General features: G+C 33.6%; 1 protein-coding gene and 1 long non-coding RNA gene across 3 annotated transcripts in view; one reads left to right on the top strand and one right to left on the bottom strand.

The window, feature by feature from the left end:
* The window catches only part of LOC126781729 (CD151 antigen-like), a 112,946-nt gene extending 90,479 nt beyond the window's left edge, over positions 1–22,467 (bottom strand). For both annotated transcript variants that reach the window (XM_050506728.1, XM_050506729.1), the window contains exon 1: positions 22,288–22,467. The gene's annotated coding sequence lies outside the window, so the exon portion shown is untranslated. The remainder of the gene's footprint in view (positions 1–22,287) is intronic.
* Positions 8,288–9,188, top strand: LOC126781774 (uncharacterized). The gene is made up of 3 exons (XR_007670703.1): positions 8,288–8,378; positions 8,735–8,852; positions 9,017–9,188. It is a non-coding gene; the product is annotated as an uncharacterized LOC126781774 (long non-coding RNA).
* Positions 22,468–24,280: the final 1,813 nt, after the last annotated feature.

Raw genomic sequence — 24,280 nt, 5'->3', positions numbered from 1 at the left:
TAAAAGAATTAATTAAATTATCGTTTATACTTAAGATATTATCGACACCGGTCAGGTCACAAGACAAGGTCCGGATAAGAAATACTTACTTCTAAGTCTTAATTTAAGATAAGAATATTATATAACATTGAAGATAAGTTAATGAGGACATTATGTTAAGACCCAAAGCAACAAAGCACCAAGACAAGGCATAATTGTAATAAATTTTTTTATCGTGTAACAATACCATTTAGTTTCCATGTTGCTCCACATTTCAAGGTAATATTTATTAGGAGACACTAGACCTATTTAATATAAAAGAAATAATCAACATCGGGTCACAAGAGGCAAAGATATCGCGTAACAAACAAGCGAATAAATCAGACGAATTCGGAATTTCCATCTTTTTGAAGTAAAAACAAATGAGAACTAAATATTTTATGATCATATTAATGTGAATTAATTATCCTTATTTTAAATAACCTATTAGTTTTATTATGATTTAAAAGTTTTTATTCTTAAAGATAATAAGAAAATGTTTTTTTTTTTTTTTTTAAATCTAATATATTCTAGGCTGTTATTACGAAGTTTGCTACACTAACAGTCTTAGCCCACCGGCAAAGTTTAATCAAGTTGGAATTTAGCAATGCGTGGGAATTCTCGAAAAAATTATATATTTTGATAAAAGAGCAAAATGAAAAATCTCTCATTATGGGTTAACGAACCGCTAGAAGGAATGAAGTTAAGCCTCCACAATTTCCTTTTATTTCTTACAAAGAACTTGATTTAGGTGTTTTGGTAAATGAAAATTGTATACTTTGTGACATACTGGATGGTTGAAGAAAGAAACAAATTCTTTGACCAGATATTTCTTTTAATTATATCTCAGGGGTTAAGTCTAAAACGTAGATAGGATTTTCTTTCGAAAAATTCAGTAACAGCCCAGAGTCTGGAAGTTGGAAGTGTGTCTATTCTCGTGCCTCGGAAAGATCGTAAAGCTGTTGGTCCTACGCCTGAACTCCTTGAAAATGACCGGGGCTGAAATCGTTCAGGAGAACATAATTGTAAAAATATATTTTTTTAAATGTATTGATTATTACTTATCATTATTCATTTTACTCATTTTACATATCTCTTAACTGTGTACTTACTACACTGTAAGTGTACTTTTGTACATTATGTATGTTTGAAGAGTGAATTAGTATGATGATAATATTTCAGGTCTGTGAGTAGTGGTGCCCACTTACTAGGTAACTTATTTTACGATGTAATATAAACCCCCTAATCGACTCTTCAGTTTTTCTCTTATGTATGTATATAAAAAAAGCGTTTCATAATGTATAGCTAGTTTTCCTTGCTAAATCAATTCTTACAGTGCCAATTTTTATTGGACACAATGATAACTTACTACCAGAGAAACCACTAGCAGAGCTATTTTGTAAGAAATCACTTCATTCCTCACCCGTGAAATGTTGACAACCAACTTACTAAACTCTTTTAATGCGTGTATTCTTGAAAATTTTATAATTATTAAAGTCAATGTCGCATATCACTTTCGGACATTTCACGACCAATTTTTGTGAGTTTCGAGTTTGTTGTTACAGAATAGCCCTGATGTTCGTTTCTAAGCGTAATTTATACTACAATAACTTTTATATTATATTTATACATAAAATACAGAAGTATGTTGAACTGGAAGGATATTGTTCAAGTGACATCTCTTTGTTGTGTTACAAAGAAGTAGTAAGTTTATTTATCTTATAATGAGGGCGGAGATCGCGGGCCGGTACGATTATTGTCACATGACGACTTATTACGAAAGGCTAAGACGAAACCGAGACAAGCTTATTATCATTATCTTGTTTTCTTTAATTCACACACTATAAATGAGATTTTTTTTTGACTTCATAGAATTTAAGAAGATATCTAGTATTATAAAATAATGATTCATTTATAATTTTAGTTAAATATATTTGTGACATAGCATATTTTGTCTGTATCAAAATAGCTTATACATATTTTTAAGGGTTTCTGTAAATATAAGGAATTCCTTTATTCTGCTTAAGTGATTTTTACTTAAATACAATTGTTTGAAACGTTTATTCAATCTATATAAAAAAAAGACGTTGGGTTTGCGGTTATATTAGCATTATTTGTATAAATTAGCATTTTTTCTTATAATTAATTATATCTTTCAACACAGAATGGCGTCCGTGCCTTTATTTGTTTTATATATCCTTAGTTATATTCGTAGAAAAAAATATTAATATAAGTACTAAATTACCATTTATGAATTACCTAAACAACTCTATATAATTAGCTTCTTTGTAATACAGCCGTGGATTTGATATAATATCCATTTGTTTATGTCTATCTCATTAATATTAAAATATCATATGATAAAACGTTATTTGTCCGTGTGAGTAGACTTACATCGAAATACGAATTTTCCTTAATAACATAAAAATCATCTTTATATTTTACGATGGGCCGGTTGGCGTGGTTGGTAGATGCCTTTCGCGCTGCAGGTCGTGGGTTCGATTCTCATCCAAGACAGACATTTGTGTTTATAAACATGTCTGTTTGTCCCGAGTCTGGGTGTAATTATCTATGTAAGTATGTATCTACAAAATAAAAGTAGTATATCAGTTGTTAGGTTTCCATAGTACATGCTCTGCTTAGTTTGGGATCAGATGACCGTGTATTTTCATTGTAAATAAAAAAAATAATATATTGTAAGTAAGTATACTATTAAAAAAAGCCGAGATGGCCTTGTGGTAAGAACGCGTGAATCTTAACCGATGATCGTGGATTCAAACCTGGGTAAGCACCACTGAATTTTCATGTGCTTAATTTGTGTTTATAATTCATCTCGTGCTTAACGGTGAAGGAAAACATCGTGAGGAAACCTGCATGTGTCTAATTTCATTGAAATTCTGCCACATGTGTATTCTACCAACCCGCATTAGAGCAGCGTGGTGGAATAAGCTCCAAACCTTCTCCTCAAAAGGGAGAGGAGGCCTTAGCTCAGCAGTGGGACATTAACAGGCTGTTACTGTACTGTAAGTATACTATTATATATATATGGAATTAATGACGTTGCTCTTGAAGTTTTCGAATGGCTTACCTAAGAAAAGTATCCAGATGGCTAAATGTAAGTATAAAGTCATTTTCTAAAAAGATGTCACTTGTAGAATCCTTCTCGACTGAGCAGCGCTCGGGAATCATATCTTCTGATCCAAATTACCTCAGTGTCGGTCGTCGGACGTCGAATGTATACGAGCTATGTATGTTATCAGTGTTGATATACAAACCCGAGACGTAGTTCTTTATCGGCCTCATTCGCTAGTTCAAGGTCGTTCAGCGTGCTATAGACAGAGAAATGCTTGGTATTTTGCTATGCGACTGAATTAATTACGACAAAATCCGTAGACGAACGAAGATAGCCGACATGGTTCGTAGAGTAAGCATGTAAGCTAGTGATAACTGGGAAGTCACGTCGTTTGAAGTATTGATGTTAACCGATCGGAAATGAAGGTTCCCGAAAGGAGACTCCGATTCGAAAATAGGAAAGAAAGAAAGAAAGGAAATAATGGCGCTATTTAGGTGGTGGGGTCCATCAGTGGTTCTTTAGAGGCTGATTAATGCATAGATGTATAAATTTAACGAGTACCTCTAAATTAAGCTGATCGTAAACGTTCTTCTGTAGTTCTTTGTATTTTTTATTTCTTTAAGCAGACGAACAGATTAATAATCCAAGGGTCAGTCTTTCAAGCCTTATACGCTGGTAATGGCTAGTATTTCACCCAGCACGCAAAAAGTACTACCACCGGTAAAATGTCATATAAAATTTTAATTATACATTAAATGTAAGAAATAATAATGTTTTTCAATTTAACAAGCTGATCTTCTTAAAATGTGAATTTAAATTGCAAGGAGTTGACAAGCGCAGAGTACGCTTCAATGGCAAACAGATATTAAGGCTAAACCGCTGGAAATACTCATACGTTTTAAAAGCTAGTCTAAGAAAACGACATTTGTAAGGTAGTTTAATGTAATACGATTTAAAAATCGAAGTATGTTATAGAATAAAAATACAGGCAAACGTAATGTTTAGGTATCTAGGATATTATGTAATTTTATTGGAATATAATTACGGTTAACCAGCAAAAAAGAATATTACATCAATCCGTTATGGGAAAGTGGTTTAAAAGTCATTTGTAAGATTTACTCCACACGCTCCAGATTAAATAAAATTAAATAACACGTTGTGACGTCACAAGAAATTAAATATGGCATAGAGTAGCAGTTTGTCGGTTACGTAATGATTATATAAGATTTATACTAAAATATATAATAATAAAATGACAAGTGAAATTTTGTTTATAGTCATACGTTGGTTGTGCTCATTTAATTAACGTTAGGGTTGCCTCATGAGATATGACAGCTCATATTATATGAGATGTTTTAAACTCGAAACTCATGTCATCAATCCGCCTCGACCCAAAATGAAATAATTTTTGTTTAAGTATCCCAATTTTGTTTAATGTGAAATGTTCACGACATCGTCATGGGAGACTTTGATGTATTCTACATAGAATTTTATATTCCGTCCGATGTTGGATATGTATCCAATATCGGACGGAATCTAAAAAATAAATTTGTTAAAAGAATATTTTTTATATGCAAAAAATGTTTGATCATAAAATAGATGCAATATGTATTCCACACAAAACGCTTCATACGCACTTTCATTAAAAGTTATTCCTCTATAATACATTGAATTCGAAATAGAGTATATTTTTTAAGTTATTCATTATTCTTTATCTCAATGAAACTGAAGTGGCCTCGAAGCGATGAATTCGGAAAGCCAATTATTATCTCGTTGACGGTTGCAGTAGCAACTTCTAAAGCAAACCTACTGTTATTTAATTTTTACTATATTAGGTAGGCAGACTGATAAGTGCATGATGGTAACCTGTCATTACCGCCCCTAGACATTGGCATTGTACATAAGATGATCTAAGATGTTATGTCCCTTTGTGCCTGTAGTACACTGGCTAACTCACCCTTCAAAACGTAACACAACAATATTGTTTGGCGGTATAATACACAGTCAATGAGTGCTACATACGTAGAGGGGTTTTCAAAAAGCCCTACCACGAAGTGATGGGGATGGATATTAATAATGCTTCATAAAAACGCGAAAAATCAATAAATAATATCAAGAAAGTATTTCATTTATTAATATGTTTTTTATTCTAGGTGGACCTGAAGAATGTGGTACGATAACGGAGCTTTTAGGTCCCACGAGAGGTATGTTCAGCAGGGGCCTGTGATTGGCTGAATTACGGTGGAAGTGATACAAACGAAATTTAAACCAGGCCCGCCTAAAGGTAAATTCACTAAAATGAGTTATTACATTACGTAAATACTGACTTGTTCTGTGTATCATCAAAAAATGTTTTAAAATTGTAAAACAAGTCCAAAAATTAAAACAACGAGTGAACAAAAATAAACAGTTTATCTGTTATTGTGAAATGCTAATTATAGCAATTAATTGAGCAATTATGATAATTGTATGATCTGGAATACGATGCAATCAACTATAATTATAAAAAATAAAGAGCCGTGATAGCCCAGTGGTTAGAAAATGGGAATACTAACCGTTGATTCTAAGTTCAATCTCGAGCAAGCACCATTACAATTTCTTGTGCCTACCTTATAAAGGAAAATACATGAGGAAACCTGTATGTGGCTGATTAGAACTGCCACGTGTGTCCGTCAACCTGCATTGGAGCAGCGTATTAGAGTAAGTGTAGTAGAGTAAGGCCTCCTTGCCTTTGCCCCGCAGTGGGAAATTTAGAGGCTATTACTGTACTTTAATAAAAAAATGACTGCATTGGTGGTCCGATTACTGGCTGCAGATTACGAGGTTCTGGGTACAATCAGGAGCAGGGTCAATGAAATATAACTGGTTTTTCTTGTTAAGAGATTTTGTACTTTGGAAACTGTGTAAGCTATCTTGTGGCTTAATTGCTTTCTGGAAGTTTCGAATTGCTGTTCGATCGGATTATGAGAATGAGAAAATAGAAAGGGCACTTGAATTTGCGTACATATTTCTGCATATTTTCAAGTATATTATATTCTGCGCTATTGGTTATTCTGTATTCAAAATCGTCGTCTTGGCTACCCTTGGCTGACGTCCGCGGGGATGACATAAAATCAGTTATAAAAGAAAGACATTGCTTTTATGTTTAGTAATTGCTATGTTTGATGTAAACGTTGTTTTATATATTTAGAGATAGATTTATAAATGCTGTCTTCAGGATAAACAAATTGTAACGTTTATTATATATTCGGTTTGGGCTTAATTTGTCAAAACTGCTTATAAGTGCCTTTAAGTACACGAGTACTATGGAATGATTTCGAAAAATCAAAAGTATGTATATATTTTATGTTGGAGTTAAACTATAAGCACATTACTTGGTTAATTTCCAGACGAATTTTCTCAAAAAGTTCGAAATTCAAAAAGTTTTGAGTTACAAACACTTATATACATACACATACACGCTGGAACCTTACCACGATTTTCCACATGTACATACATACGATCGCAACACACATAAACGCATTAGTCTGAAAGTGAGCAGAAATAGTAAAGGCACAATTACGTTGTCATGCACTCTGTCATTAATTAGTATTAAGTAAAGTAAAGGGACCCTTTGACTCTATATGACGCTGACCGGACTGACCTGGCCTCTTTTAACGAGATTGCGACTGTAGCAGGTTGTTAAAGTAATTTAATAAGGCTTCGAAATGGCCTGGACATTCATTGGGCAACCTTAATTATATCGGCAATTGGATTTAGGTAAAAAAATATATTTGTCAAATAACACCGGTTAAATGGCATATGCTCCTGTACCTTTTCAATTAAATACTGGCGGTCAGTGGTTGACCTTTGCGCTTGTTTCTATAACCATTCATTTAATATTTATTATTTCACAAACAATATATTTACAAAATTACATCAAGAGTTCGTGAATTATTATATAATAAAACATTATTGAATTAAATTATCACTACTATTATCTACAACATTGTTTTGTATTGTCAAAATTTTCACCAGGCAATACTACTTATGACTGGCAAAACGGTTATATTATATTCTGACTAAATATATATAAGGCATATTCTGCATGAACAAATCACTTCCGCATTATTTCAGTCTCCATAACGTTAACTAGAAAAAGCTCAGCACCACAACACAGACATTACTCCAGAAACCAGGTAAGATGATTAAAAATTCTATGTAACCAGAGGCGACAAAACCGTCGAATTTTCCTGACGAAAACTATATTATGAATTCGAAAAAATATCGACTTATTCGAATATCGTTTAAATGGTTTGACAGATGAAATCTGGGACCCGCCAAGTCTATAACTGTATTGTGGACAAAGCTAGAAGCTATTTTTATACTTGTTTATTATAGAAATAAATATGTCTACTATTGTTACGGTCAGTATAAACGTTGTAAGTAACTAACATTCAACTTATAACAAATTTGTTGAAGCTGCTTTCAAAGCTACTAAATAAAATAACTGATTTGGTTTTACATGAGGTGTCACAAAAAAGATCCGGTGAAGTGAGACTTGTTTTTTTGATCATTTTATATTTTTGATGAGATAACGATTCTATTTTGTTTAATTTTAGCACTATCGTAATTGTAGACGTAAAGAGGTATAGGCGGTTTGGTAAAATGGAAAAAGAAGTTATTTTGATACGAGAAATTGTACAGCGCAGTATTGCGAAAGAATTAAGTTTTACTTTCAATAATACGATTTTGAACTCATTTTAGACAATACTATCTGGTTTTGATTTAGTTACAGAAATATAATATGCATATGAATACTGGTGTTAGAAAACCCTTTGTCATATTTGATATTGGCACATTGGCAATACAGATTGTATTTTGATACTGGCCCATAGGTAATATAGTTTAGTAATATGTATATAAAAAATAATTACTTGTCGGGCAATAATTGAAATTAATTTTGCTATTCATTGAACACTTTGTTTGTATGTATATTAATAACACAAAAATAATATAAAATAATTGTTTTTTATCAAGTATAATATTTACATCATAAAATAGAAATTAAATCAATTTTTATATTATATTTATTTGTAATCAAATAATTGGTGATTTGAATATTTCCTATCGATTTTATTTCGCTTGCGTAAGCCGAATAATAAAATCTTACGCTATAAAAGGGAGTTATGCGTTTCTTCAGTTTATGGACGGAGTGTTCAATCTCCGCTTCTATATTAGAAAGTTTAGTAGGGATTCGAATACGTATTACTTTTTATAGGCAGCTCATGTGGCGATATAATATCAGGTATCTTGAAAATCCGCTTACGTAGTAAAAATGATTTACGCCAACTTCACAAAATAATTATTTGAATTGCTTATATTACATTCATATTATTTTAGTAAATATTATGATACTTTTTTGTACATACATTCAAAGACTGACACCATAAAATAGGAAGACCCGTATCTCGGGGGCCGATGCCAGCCAATACAGTTATTAGATTGCACATTAAATTATAGTTTTTACGTATAGAGTTTGTAATTTTGCTAGAATTTAGGTATCGATAGGATATATCCATTTAAATGATTTCGTAATTAGAATACAGCCTTAAAATCAAATATGAAAAAGCTCATAAAATATGTAATAAGTTTTAACTGCAGGAGTAACTATATGGCCTTTGGAGCTCTTAAGTAACATAAGTTATATTTGGAATACACGTGCGTAAGAGTGGAGTCTATAATCGGATTCATAAACATTAAACATGCACTAAATATTTAAGTAAGTATATATAATTATTATTTTATTAACCTAAATGAATGTCTATAGTGGTTCTATAGTACTTGAGATTAAAAAAATGAAAAATGATGTAGTTTTTTATTAATTTTAGTGAATTGCTTATTGATAGTCAAAAATCACTTTTATTCTTTTTTTCAAATATGTAGACTAGCGCTTGACTGTTATCACACCTGATGGAAAGTGAAGATACAGGAGATCAAAGGAGAACGCTTGCCCAGAAGATGCCTATTCACTCTTTACTTGAAGGTAACCATATTGTAGGTGGTGGGGAAAACGAGGTCGGGAAGGTATTGCAGACCTTAACGGTACGTATCAGAAATGAAGTAGCAAATCGTTAAAATATCGTTAATCTGTCTTGCAAACACAAATTCGCAAAGATTAAAAATAAATCATGAATGAAACTTAGTGGGTCATTGTTTTGTTTGACAATATAATAACGAGCTTTAAAGAGAAGCTTTGTGGCATTTTTTATAGAAAAATAATATTTTGTTCTGAATTGAAAATTTTGAACGTTTTCAGGGATAATATTGTAAAAGCTCGATTTCATGTTTACATGAAATCGGGCTACAAAGGTTTGAATCATATAGACGTTACCTGTATTTATAATCTGTATAAAACACAATTTTATTTATATGGATTGTGTTATTATGAAAAGCGATAATCAATCTTTTAATTTTTCTGCCTTATGAAACTGTATTGCATAGGTTTCAAATTGCAGTAACCATTGCTCATAAATACTGACGCTGTCATGAACCGTCATGGAATCATGACACTCGGACCTGATGTGATATGACCACCTTTACTAAGTAATATATGTGTTCTGTAGTTATCTTTAGTGACAATATTTTACAATGATTATATGTAAGCCACATTTACCTATCCAGCTAATTCATAAATATTCCCCAGCAAATCATCATCAGCAGCAAAACAAAAAAACGTTCCACCAGCATCGAACAATTTTAATATCGTTATATGACGCAAAATAGAGTTAAGCCTTCGTCTAATTGAATTAAGATAATAATTTATAATGAAATTATTAAAAGCCAATAAACCCAAGATTTTAAATACGCAAAAGCTAATTAATTATCATAATTTTTGGAACAAACTTGCATCAATTTCTACATTATTTACTTTATTTTATATACAAGTGTACTTAATGAAGCTTTGCATATGAAATTTTATTTGTGCACTAAATAAAAGTTGTGTCGGAAAACGCTTTAGATATTAAGGTTACGTCCGTAAATGAGAACCATAAGTGATGTGAGAAGGCTTAATAAGATCACACTTAATGTCAATAGTGTCAAAGCCATCCACATTTCTTCTAGTGGCCTTATATCTTAATTGACCTCTTTTCGTTGTCAGATTGCCAAATGTGACGTAAAGAGAAGTAAACCTAATAAATATATAATAGTTTTACACACAAGCTTTAATTAGAAACGATGAGTTCGGAAACACGATGTCATTAAAATCTAGAAAAACTGGCATATATACAAATATAAAATTTTGCATAGTGGGATTCGAACCCAGTGGATAATATTGTCTTACTATTGAGTAGAATTCTTTCATTAAGCGCATGGATTCGGAGCTTCATCCATCATATTGCCCTATTGTAGGTTAGTATGTTAATGTATCATTTGTTTGCTTTTTTCCAGTTACACAGAAACTATAAATCGATATAGATTGATATAAAACTTTTGCATTATATTTTCAGACAGAAAAGCTATATATTATGTTTATATATAGCTTAATAATGTTGCACATTATTAAGCTATTGTCTACGAGGCTAAATTTAGAAATATCCATTGACTTACTGCTTGCTAATAACTAATGTCGGGGGATAAAACATAAATGAAACTATGGAAGAGCTTTCAACTGACTGATCATTTGAACATAATCACTTTCACATTACATATATCAGTAGCGAAACTAGACAGCGCGATTCAGAAAACTGACAGATTTTATTACCGCCATCTATCGCCACAAAGTAGTAATATACGCTATTATACACTGCTTGAGAATCAGAAGATGATGGATGCTTATGTTCAATGAAAAATGTAAAGTTTTATTTATTTGGTGGTAAAGCTTTGTGCAAGCCCATCTTGGTAGGTTATAAACGGGTGGTCATTTATAAAATATTTTACTGATACATAGCAATACTCATTATTGCTGTGTTTCGGTTGGAAAGATGAGTGAGCTAGAGAAACTTCAAGTACGAGAGATATAACTCCTCCTTAACAACGGTTGGTGGCGCAATGGCGATGTAAGGAATGGTTAATATTTCTTATGACACCAATGTATATTAGCGACGGTGTCCACTTACCATCAGGTGGTCGATTTGTCTATCCACCTACCAACATTACATAGAAAAAACAACACAATTAACACTCCTACTACAGATAAAACAGCTTGGAGACGTTTTTGTAATCGTAGTAGTGTAATATATTATTTAATATATTATATAATATTTGACCATCTTAGTCGGGTGGCAGATGCTGCGCAAGAGCAATTTCCTAACGCGGAATTGGTGTTTATGGGGGATTTTAATGCTCACCACGAATCCTGGTTGAAATCCCTCAAAACTGACCATGCTGGAAGGACTGCTCATGCTTTTGCTCTCACACATGACTTGACCCAACTGGTTGATCAGCCCACCAGGATCCCAGACATTGATGGGCAAGCACCTTCTCTACTGGACCTTCTGCTGACTTCTCACCCGGTGGAATATCAAGTTGTGGTTCAGGCTCCTCTTGGCTCTTCGGATCACAGCCTTATTTCTACCAGAGTGCCACAGGCCAAGCTGCCGCCACTAGCGGTATGCAAACGTCGCGTTTGGCACTATAAGTCGGCGGATTGGGACGGTATGCGCGATTACTATGCGTCGGTCCCTTGGAAGGAACGTTGCTTCAGTGGGAATGACCCGACAGCTAGTGCCGCTGCTGTTGCTGGCGAGATCATGCTGGGAATGCAATACTACATTTCTAGCTCAGATCTCGTCAGTAGGAGTACGCGTAACCGTTGGTTCACTCGTGAATGTGCCGATGCTGTATCATCTAAGCAGGCGGCATATCGCAAGTGGATCAACGGCTGTATTAGCGGGGCATCTAACATTGACTCACTGAAAGCAAACTATAATAAAAATTCCAAGTCCTGTAGAAAGGCATACACGAGAGCGGATGCACAGCGCATTGTACAGATTGGTCATGACCTTGTTTCGCATCCTAGGGGCTCCCGTAGCTTCTGGCGTCTGACCAAGTCTGTGCAAAACAATTTCTGCCAACCTTCGCTGCCACCGCTCAGAAATCCGGACGGATCGCTAGCTCACAGTCCGCAAGAGCAAGCTGATCTCCTGGCTAAACTCTTTGCCGACAATTCCGTCATCGATGATTGTAGTGCACTGCCACCTACAATACCTGCATGTGGCCATACGATGCCTGACATTAAAATCAGGCAACGTGATGTGCGTGCGGAGCTGCAATCACTTGATGTACGGAAAGCTAGCGGTCCCGATGGAATACCAGCCATAGTGCTGAAGAAGTGCGCAGCGGAGCTGTCTCCTGTGTTAACGCGCCTGTTCCAACTTTCTCTCTCTTCGGGAAGTGTGCCGGAGGCTTGGAGAAGAGCTAATGTGCAAGCGGCTCCCAAAAAAGGGGATCGGTCTGACCCGGCAAATTATCGGCCAATAGCTATCACCTCAGTACTTTGTAAGGTGATGGAACGGATTTTAAACAACCAACTGATCCATTACCTAGAAGATCACTGTCTAATTAATGATCGTCAGTACGGGTTTCGACCAAAACGGTCCACAGGTGATCTTCTAGCGTACGTAACACACCTCTGGGGTGAAGCTATCGACAAGCATGGAGAATCGTTGGCTGTCAGCCTCGATATCTCCAAGGCTTTCGACAGGGTCTGGCACAGAAGTCTTCTCTCCAAGCTACCGGCATATGGTCTGCCTGCTCAGCTATGCACCTGGATTGCCAGCTTCCTACACAAGCGTAGCCTTCGTGTTTTAGTAGATGGTTGCGCTTCACAATTCTATGTAGTGAATGCTGGGGTCCCCCAGGGATCTGTGCTATCTCCCACACTCTTTCTTTTGCATATCAATGATATGCTCTCCCTTGGGAACATACATTGCTATGCAGATGATAGTACAGTGCATGGTGGATACCACGGACGCGCAGTGGCTGGGCGGGCGGAAACTGAGGAGAGGCGGGAGAATCTTGTCATTGAACTCGATAGGACGTTAGAGCTCATCGCCAAATGGGGCTCTGATAATCTTGTTGAGTTTAATGCCAAGAAAACACAGGTATGCGCTCTCACGGCGAAAAAGTCAACATTCTCCCCTCTTCCCTCCCTCTGTGGTACTCCGCTGGTGATGCAAAGCAAAATCACCATGCTGGGGATTGACGTTCGCTGCGACCTTAGTCCAAGGGATTACATCGCGGCTGTTATAAAAACAGCTTCACGGAAACTCGGAGTTCTGAACAAGGTGCGGCGCTTTTTCACGCCTCAACAACTGTACCTGCTGTACAAAACACAGGTACGGTCTTGCGTGGAATATTGCTCGCACCTTTGGGATGGCTCCGCTAAGTACCTAATGGAGGCCTTGGACCGGTTGCAGCGACGTGCAGTACGCATTATTGGCGACGTAAAGGTCACAAACACCCTTGAACCTTTACAATTGCGTCGCGAGATAGCAGCACTGAGCGCTTTCTATCGTCTGTATCACGGCGAGTGCTCTGAGGAATTATTCTCTCTAATCCCTGCTTCCCCCTTCCTTCTTAAGTCCACGCGAGCTGGTTCTCGATGTCACCGCCTAACTGTGACATCAATTCCATCGCGTACAAAGAAATTTGGCAACTCCTTTCTTTGTCGCACTTCCAAAAAATGGAATTCCTTACCAGCTCACGTGTTCCCCTCCTCTTACAACCCGGGTTCCTTCAAACGAGGCGTGAAGAGGCATCTTGCGGGCCGGCAAGGCGAAGGCGGCTAGTGCAGAACGTTTTTCCCGTCTGTACTGGCCGTCGTCGCGTTTGGACTCTACTACCACTTACCATCAGGTGGAGTAGAGTCATTTGCCCTCCCGGCGAATATAAAAAAAAAAATATATATATATATATATACAGCAACTACTAATAAGCAGAGTAAATAGTTTTGTTTATTTATTGGGAATGTAAAAATTTACATTGCAAAAAAGTTAACATGAATGTTAACGATATTATCTGAGAAAAATTACTTCCATAACTGTAGATTAATGGAGAAATGTTTATGTACATGCTGCATGCAATAAATTACGTTATTTTGGGGCTAAATTACAAATGGGGCTGATTAGTTAACAATGTATATTCTAACGAATATCAAATCAATGATACCAGAAAGTGATAAAAAATGAATGATGAGATATGTTTTACTAAATACCCACTAAACATTTAATAACGAAGGCCGTTGTAATTTAACGTAGAATTAGCATCAACTGAATTCAAATCGATTCGGAATCCCTGTTTACAAATACAATTTAACAGCTGAAATTCGTTTTAATGTGGGGTTATTTCAAGAATTCTAATGCTAGCAGTTTGTTCGGCTTGTTTCAGAATTCAAAATGTCAATCACTTTCCATAGACCATGATCCCCTATTACGTATTTATGTGGTCCGTTCAGTTGTCCCCGTACCCCTTCATGTAGTGTCAGTCAACATTTAGTGACCAAAATTTAATAGTTTCAGAGGACCTCTGTTAATTTATTAAGATGAGATTAGAGAGTTACAATGGATTGTTTTATTAAGTGAGTTCATAAAAGAGGTGCTTCTCGGGTGTAACTTTTTTAGTTAAGAACCGATTTTGACAAATCTTTTTGTGTATTTTTGTGTGATATAGAAACTTAAGGTGCAACTTACAAAGTCCCTTGGAACGATGTATATGGTAAATCAACTATTACTACAAATTAACTTGAGATTATATTATATACATATAACATGAAGTAATGTAGCGTGTTGGTATATATTCAGAAAATACTTCTCATAAACACACATACGCATACGCATACACATGAGGTTCCTATAATTATTAGTATTAATTTAATTTTTCTCTAAAATTTAGATTAACATTTAGATTTTAAGATTATAAATTTTAATTCTTTGTGTTATTCTAAATAACGAAGTACGTAACGTTAAACTTAAATAAAACCAAATAAATTCATAGAGAAATATTATATTTGAATATTATTGTTTTAAAAGAAGTTTCGATATGGTAAAGTGATAATTACTGGCCCTTAAAGCCTACAATAAATCTTCTATTAAATGTTTGAAACTGTATCTTTTTTATTATTATTCTTACGAGGAGAGGACATCTTACAGCTGCTTCTTGACTTTATTTTATATTACTTAAATTCCACATTAATCAGATTAAGCTTGTTGTGTTGATTTACGTTACGTTATATAAAATAACTATCCCACTATATAACGCGTAACTTGAGCTATCATTAAATGATAATAAAAGCCTTGCCTAGGGAGCCCTTTACTTGAAACTGTCAGCATGGGGTCTCACGTAATCGGTCTGAAAATGGCGGTGATAAAAGGGGAAAAACAATGAGCTACCGCTTGCAAATGTTACTGTAGTAAATTTTAGCATGATTCGTGCTCATTATGCCTCTACATGAGTATGATTTAAATCATACACCCACAGGAAGATTCCGCTCTATGCAAATACGTCTCCCCTGAGTAATGTGGATAAGAGTAACAACAAACTGAATATATTTGTGACAGTTCTTTTATCGTATCAAAAAATAAAATATAATTCTAATATTTAATTTGACTATTTTCTTATAGAATAGAAAGACGGACGAACATATGGCCCACCTGATGGTAAGTGGTCATTAACGACCAGATTGACATTGTAAGAAATGTTAACCATCGCTTACATCGCCAATGCGCCACCAACCTTGGGGACTAAGATGTTATGTCCCTTGTGCCTGTAATTATACTGGCTCACTCACCCTTCAAACCGGAACACAACAATACCAAGTTTTGCAGTGGAATATCTGATGAATGGGTGGTACCTTCCCAGACGAGCTTGCATAAAGGCCTATAAATTTTGTTTGTGATCTGTGAGCTATATATATTGCGAGTAGTAGTATTAGTTTTGTATGGAATTCCGATCATTGTGAACAGGCGGTGCTGCTTCCATTTAATAAAAATCGCATTTAGCGTCAACGCTATCGAATTAGTAAAAAATTCACACAACGCACATTGTTGGACGAGTTTTTTTATGAGCTGAATTTTTCGATAGTCCATAATGTCCTCTTAACTATATTTTCAAGTTTGTGTTTACAACAATTGTAAAATAAAATAAAAAAGTTTTACAAACGATAATTTACAAAAGGAAAATGCCCTAGTAGAATAATATTTTCGCGAACTTTTATTATTCAAGAATTTAAGCGTTTTGGTGATGTAAAAACTCACATAAATACATAAACCCTGAAAACATTGCACTCCGTTTTTAGGCATTAGTGTATAAATAATATATACATGACGTCACAACACACACCGATAGAACAACGATTAATGTTTCCAGTAAATAATTTTTTTAACAAATTATGTAGAATAGTATTTTTTTTCTAGAGGATATTTAAATGTTCAATTATTTGTTTATGGTTCTGAGAGCTCGTTGAAAAGTTTTGTACAAGGATAATTAGATACACTGAATTGGAAAAGCGGAGAAGTCCTCCGGTTTGCTATTATGCATGTATAAGGATTGTATGAATTATTAGAACGGACATGTGAAGAAGTCGTAAAAGATAAGAAATAGAAGACGTTCGTTTTATTTCTTATGACGGAAATATCAATTGTCTTGAGGGTAACACTGAGTCGTATGCCGCGTCGGCAAACGGCCTATTCTTTTTTTCTTTTCTTTTTTTTTTAACGGGTTTTTTATTCTTGCGGCATGTCAAACCCATCGTACCTCAAGCTATCTTACATATCAAATTTTATCTGATAGGATTTATAATTACGTTACATACTGACAGACAGACATCATACTGCATATTGCTTTGGCCACTGTAAACGTGGGATCTGATAAAGCACTTTGCATAACTCCAAACGGCCTATTCTTTTACCGACATGCTTCCTTGTCGACGTTTCTGTGTGATGCGGATTTGTTGCTATGTATTATTATAAAAAAATATTTTTCTAACAAATGTCTGGGATTTTTTTTCTCCATATTTAGTTGTTGATTAGTGTATTATTATAAATACACTCATCCGAAATGATAACTATAATAATATCCTGGAACATTATTCTGTTTTCAAGCTAAGCAGAGCTTGTACTATGGAAACCAGACAACTGATATACCACATATACTACCTTTCTTTTGTACTGTAAATACATACTTATATAGATAATTACACCCAGACTTAGGACAAATAGACATGTTCATGCACAAAAATGTCTATACTGGGAATCGACCCACACTTCGGCTTGAAAGGCAAGTATCTACCACGCCAACCGGCCCGTCAAAATGATGATAATGATTGATGATGTTTCTGCCAAGCTTTCCGTGACGGCCACTAATATATTCGGTATATAAAACATATATCCGGTATGTATACTATGGTCTGTGTGAGTTAGTAGCTGCAGTTTTCACTTTATTTACACGTCCATGACCTTTATAAAGTAGACGCAAAGGTAATACACGTTTGCATAGTAACTCTGTAAGCCCTAAGGCCTTATATACATAAAAGCACAGACGAATCTTCTATACAACAGTCAGTTTTATCTCTATAGTATGTGAAGTAGTCTTAAATATATGTCACAGCGTAAACAACTGTAATAAATAATTATTATCTGTGACGTCGTTTGAAGTGAAAACAGTTGCTTATGATTACCTTCCCCGGTAATTTTTATGAAATAGAATAAAAGTATCGCCTAAGATAATTTCACGAAAATTTAATAAAGTCCGTCTAGGATTGCGCTTAATTCATAGTCATTGTATATACAAAATTGCGAACGGTCAAACTCGAAATATGTTTATAAAATGTCTTCGTCTCTGATTGCATATTTATTAACAGACGGTGATACAGCGTCGATACACGTACACACTATAGCTATCATCGTATTAGTTCTATTTCTGCGAATTATACATCATTACTATTAGCATAACCGAGATCTATATTTCCGGAAGCTGAATCATATTTTTTGACCTGAGATTGAATTTTACATTTTATTATATATTATAATGATAACAGTATATATTAAGGATTTGTGTATGTATAAAAATTAATTATTTTTTTTATTTCTTATTCTACCATGCTAGCTTAAGGGCCGATGACGATTGATTGAATTCCCTTATCACCTCGAAGTATTCCGGTGTTTGTTAAGAACAGTTAATATAAAATTATATTTTAGAATATGTTTACCTTAATCAAGTTCAGTTGTGTGCAAATATGTACAGATTTGTGGTGCGCAAGCATGCAAGTGTTTCTATATATTGAGCTGAAATGCTATATCTACACTGCGCATCTCATGCGTTAGCACTAAACATATACATATTTGATAGATTTGTAGCTACATGTACGATATACATACGATAATTAAATTATTAAATTGAATATATAATTTACGACGTAATTTTCTTTTAAAAAGACCTAGTTTATTTCTTAAATTTCAATAATGTCATCTATAATTCGATTCGATTTTAAGAACCCGCATGATTCTTAAAGCTACTTACGGATAATACCGTCTTATTGTACATGTTATACAGTTTTATTTAATTGTATAATTTATATCTTTGACGCTCACAACAAGGAATATTTTTATTGTTTAAATGATAATTAAGGAAAGCCATTTGCTCGTCTGTGTTCCTAAGTTATACAGTATAACAATAAAATATATTCCCATTTTTGATTTGCGAAAAAATTCTTTGAAAATAAAAATAGAAATGTAAGCCAGTATTTCCTTGTAAGAGATTAATGAATGCGAAATAAATAATATACATTTTATATAATTTCGATAAGTAATGTTTTAAATTGTAGATATTCTTTGAGATCTATTTTAAATAATAACTGATTTTTATATTATAATTAAAATTTAAGTTAAAATATACTTTATCAAAGAATAAATCGTACATCAAACAATTAGGGCTTTTTGAATCGCCTTTCTACATGGCCGTGCGCTACATATAAGCGGTTATATAAATGTATAATATTTCTATATTGTGATTGCTACCAAGAAGTATAGGCAAGTTACGTTTCTTATCCCTTAAAAAGTTCCAAAAAAATCATATTGAATTGGAAGTGTATTTATTTCATCTTATCAATTTGTATCAAAGTCAAAATTATTATTCAATATACATAGAAGGTAATTATTAATAGCGAAATTAAATAATACCATTATACATATATTCTATTATACAGATTAAAATTTTTTATTTTTTTACAATCGCTTAATCTTATAAATATTTACGACATTTGTTTTATATTTATTCCGTAATCCGTAACAGCCTGTGAATGTCCCACTGCTGGGCTAAAGGCCTCCTCTCCTCTTTTTGAGGAGAAGGTTTGGAGCTTATTCCACCACGCTGCTCCAATGCGGGTTGGTAGAATTCACATGTGGCAGAATTTCAGTGAAATTAGACACATGCAGGTTTCCTCACGATGTTTTCCTTCACCGTAAAGCACGAGATGAATTATAATCACAAATTAAGCACATGAAAATTCAGTGGTGCTTGCCCGGGTTTGAACCCAAGATCATCGGTTAAGATTCACTCGTTCTTACCACAGGGCCATCTCGGCTTTTTTTTATATCCTATGAATTACACGAAATAAACTGTAAAACGAAATATACACATACAGATTATAAATATATATATACAGATTGGATTTGTTGACGACCTTAGATAATGTTTTGAAGTTTTCGGTACGGAATACTAAAATGGTAGCTGTAATCGGAGTCGAAGGTGAAATATGGTACAAGGTCGCACAGGAATACTAATGAAACCTAACGTATGCGCACATATGGTGTAGTGACAATGTTTCACTGTGCTAAGCTTTACGATATCAACCTACTATACTTATCCGTGTAATTAATGTGTTTGCATGTGTGGCTTGAGTCGTAAAATCTAGTTGTGTACATAAGTATCGTATATCTCTATTTTAAAACGAATGCTTAAAACATTGATAATTAAGACATAAGCCGATGAGCATGGAGCTAGTATTCTTCGATTTTCATGCCAGATAATGCCAGATGATAATTTCAAAGTATTTAATTTACTTATGTAATTTAATTGGAGGAATGTGAAATAACTGAGTTTCTTGCTGGTACTCTCAGTATAATCTATATTCCAAGCCAGTGACAGCTTTACATTTAATATTATAATGCAATATGATTTAAAAGTAATTATAAGGGTCTACTTGAATACAGAATGTTTTAATTTTGAACTTTCCATTTCCTGTCTGTTTCATTTTCAATTCCCGAGATCAAAGATCAAGGGATCACTATAAACTTGACGATTCACTGGTTGACTGTGTGACGTCATAGCTTTCAAGTTCACATACTGATGTTAATACGGTTTCTTAATTATAAAGCGCGTCTCAACACCAGCTATGATTGATCCTGACTAAAACTATTATAATTTGATCAAGGATGATCGTGATGATGAGTGTAACCTTCGTATATTAGCTGTACCTCAAAGGAGTTAATATGTATATCAGTAGTTAAGTAATTTCCTAAAGTAGTTATTTACTTCCTCAGTTATAAAGATTGCTTACCGGCTTATACACTGATTTCGCCCCTTCTGTTATTATTGATTTGACATTCGAATTTCGAAAAAGGATTGTTTAACTAATATTTCATTGTTTAACTAATCACTTGCTAAACAATGTTTAGAAATAATGCTATGTTAAAGGAAATTCAAAAACGCTCGGACGTAATAATAATAATAAAAATATCCTGAGACATTATTCACACACGGCCATCTGATCCCAAATTAAGCAGAGCTTGTACTATGGAAACCAGACATCTGATATACTACTTTTCTTTTGTAAATACATACTTATATAGATAATTACACCCTGACTCAGGATAAACAGACATGTTTATGCACACAAATCTGTCCTGGGTGGGAATCGATCCCACAACTTTCAGCGTGATAGGCAAGTACTACTAACTACGCCAATCGGATATAAAAGTGTTTGGAGATTTTGTATGAAATTTTCTTTTCCCAGTTGGTGAAAGAATACTTATGCAATGTATACTTTTCAAATTTGCCCGACAAAAATATGATATCCTGGTACTGATACTGATATAAGATCGGTCTGCAAACCACCCAACACTTCGAAAGCATACAGCAGATGTATCATATTTCGGTTTGTTGATTTGTTTCGATGGCTAGTTGGTTTACAGATCCGGATACCCGATGATGGATCAAAAAGACGACTACAGTCATGCCCGATAATCAGGGCCTCATGGCAATATTAAGCTTTTATTTTTTTGTTATTAGAATAATAAATTGTTTTTTTAATAACCGTTTCAAAATTTGTAGGAACGTACATATAATTTTGGGTCGTAATTAACCTGCGGGCTTAAGGTTCGTGTAAACAGACGTACTCAAATTTTCATTTTGGATGAATCGTTCAAAGTTTACATTTAAGATGAACGATGAAACACATTGATCCCTTACTAAGTTTTGTTGAAAGAACCGTTCCCCAAACCGATGATTTATTTAGAATGAAGTCGCATTGAAATATATACAAATAATCCTTTCATTTTCATCCCTTTTACTATTTACAGTGATACGACAGAATTGGGTAAAATTCAATTTCATTTATTCAATAAAGAAGCATTACACTTATTGGTGGACAAATTAAATTCACTTCGGGTAAGTAAAGGAAGTGGTATACTGTAAATCACTTAAGACGAAAAGCATTAAAAGCCTAAGTCTCTGTGTAATTTGGAGTTGTTAGATTTTGAATATCAACTGTAAAAAAAACTTACCACTGGCACGGAAATAAATAATTATCAATTAATAATAAGTCAAAAGATGAATTCTTATTAATTTATTACTTTATACAGTATATATTTTAATTTAATTATATTAAATAATTATTTATTAAATATGTTTGTAAAAACATTTATGATATTATAAAAACATACATCTCAATTATTTATTATTGCTAATTACTGAATTCGTTTATTATTGCCAGAGTATTTATTAATTATACGTATTAATAAAAAATAATTTATTACGAGAACTTATGTTTACATTACGGTTGTAGAAGTTTATAAAAATACCTGAAAGCCCTAAAAAAATCCTCGCAAAATACAAATATTTTTATTCTAGTGAATTTAATTTATTAATAAGGATTTTTATTTTTTATTTCGATGAAGATAAAATACATTATTCAATCAAACATAAAAAAGATCGCTTACCGATATTTCTATACAAACACAACAAGCTATTCCACCTCACTCAAAATTCCAAAGAACTTCTCTTTTAAATCACTAAAATTCATGCAAATTAACATAAAACATTACGCGAACGTACTAACAGAGTGTTAACATTTCCACAGCATCAGAACGAACGTTACTACGCTGCAACCGTTCTCACCGTACTGACTGAGTTACGTCTAAAATTGGCCTCGTACCATGTTACGGTCATGTAAACTTTGAATCGAAGACAACTGCACGCAAGAAGTCTGTGAACTATTCATTGCTTAGTTTGACGTTGTGAAACGAAACATTATAAAATAAATCACGCAATGTAGATGGTAGTAGAAAAATATTTGTAGAAGAAATGTTGTTTGGTTTTAGGATAATGTTATCTACCATCTGAAAACACTGGAGCACATTGCACGACGAGTAGCACGCTTTCCGGTCATTTGGTTCTGTATTTCAGGATACAAGATTACTTCGAGTGAGCTGCTCACTTGCGTGAAGTATTGCTTTTATTGAAATGAGTACTTGTGGTGGACCATTTTTTAAATAGTTTACGATTAGTTTGATAATTTATTCGGCGATTAACTTTATGTATGTATATATATAAAATATAAATAGCTTGTTTTTTTGTTGTTGCAAAAAGCTTGTATAATAATTAGGAGATTATTATGAACGAATACCACCATGATACTCCAGTGCGAGTGTAGTATCTTCCAAAAGGAAGCTTACGGCAAATTTTTATACGACACATTCTGTTAAGGCTCACACTTTTTCTCTTGATGTTTTCCTTTATCGGTGAGCAAGAATATAAGCGGGTTGGAACTCATATAATCGGTTAGTTTCACGTGTTCTCTCCACAGATCCGTGTCTCCTTCTCGGTTGTTTGAAGTGATATGAAAATAAAAAGGCAAATAAAATTACTCATTCTGTACATTATGCAAACCAGCTGCAACTAGATATAACGTGTTTTACAACTATCTACACGTTGGGAAAATTTAGAAATAAAATACAATCTGTACAAAATTTCACGTTATGATCTCAATTATCACTTAGAATATATGTCAATGAACAGTATATATTCAAAAGAAATAGCACTCACTGATGGACTCATCACGAGACCTCCGAAGCCGTAAGTCCGATTGACTTGAAATTTTGATGTAGAAGCTCACTAAGATTTTAAGGAATTCTCTAAAAATTAAATTTAAAAATTGAAATGAGTTCAAAGTCATACAAAGGTATGAATTAAAATTTTAATAAAAATTTAATTAAAAAAGAAGTCTGGAAGCTGATAAAATATAAATTGCATTTACACACGAGTTTAAATATATTGTAACAAACATATCTAAACTACCTACAATTAGTGATATGAAAAATTTATAATAGATTTATATTTATAATAGATTTATAAATTTTTCATGTTAATGGTATATTTAATTTATTTTATTTCATTGATTTTGTTATAATTTATAAATAAGTACCTATGTCGTTGTATTTTTCTGTTAAGTGGCAACTGTCTTTAATATTTTGAAGTTAAAAAATACGTTAAAAAGAGCTTTAAAACGTGAATATAATAATCACTAACGAGTTGGATATTTGGTTTTAATCAGTATCATCCACTCACCTTCGTTTACCATAATATTATGTACATATTATTTTGGTAGAATGATTCACATTCAACTGCTTGGAATGCTGGCAAGAGTTCTAACGACATAATATTAATTATTTACTGCCTTACTTATGAACGTAGCGAGTTATAAATTAAAAAAAAATGTCTCCTTTTTTCGAATGTCAAATCGAATATGACAGAAAGAGATAAATATGTTTATATATTTTAATAAACAGTCGTTTATAAGCAAGGCCGTTAATAACTATTTGAATTAAAAAGTCTTACAAACATTAAAATTTTTACGACAAATTAAAGAGCACTTTACATGCAAGCAAAACCAGCACTAAATGTTGGATGAAATTTGTTAAAATAACACAAGTA

The sequence above is a fragment of the Nymphalis io genome, chromosome 4, assembly GCF_905147045.1.
Source record: "Nymphalis io chromosome 4, ilAglIoxx1.1, whole genome shotgun sequence".
Lineage (NCBI taxonomy): Eukaryota > Metazoa > Arthropoda > Insecta > Lepidoptera > Nymphalidae > Nymphalis > Nymphalis io.
Note: the sequence above shows the minus strand (reverse complement) of the source record. Positions and strands in the feature narration are given on the sequence as shown.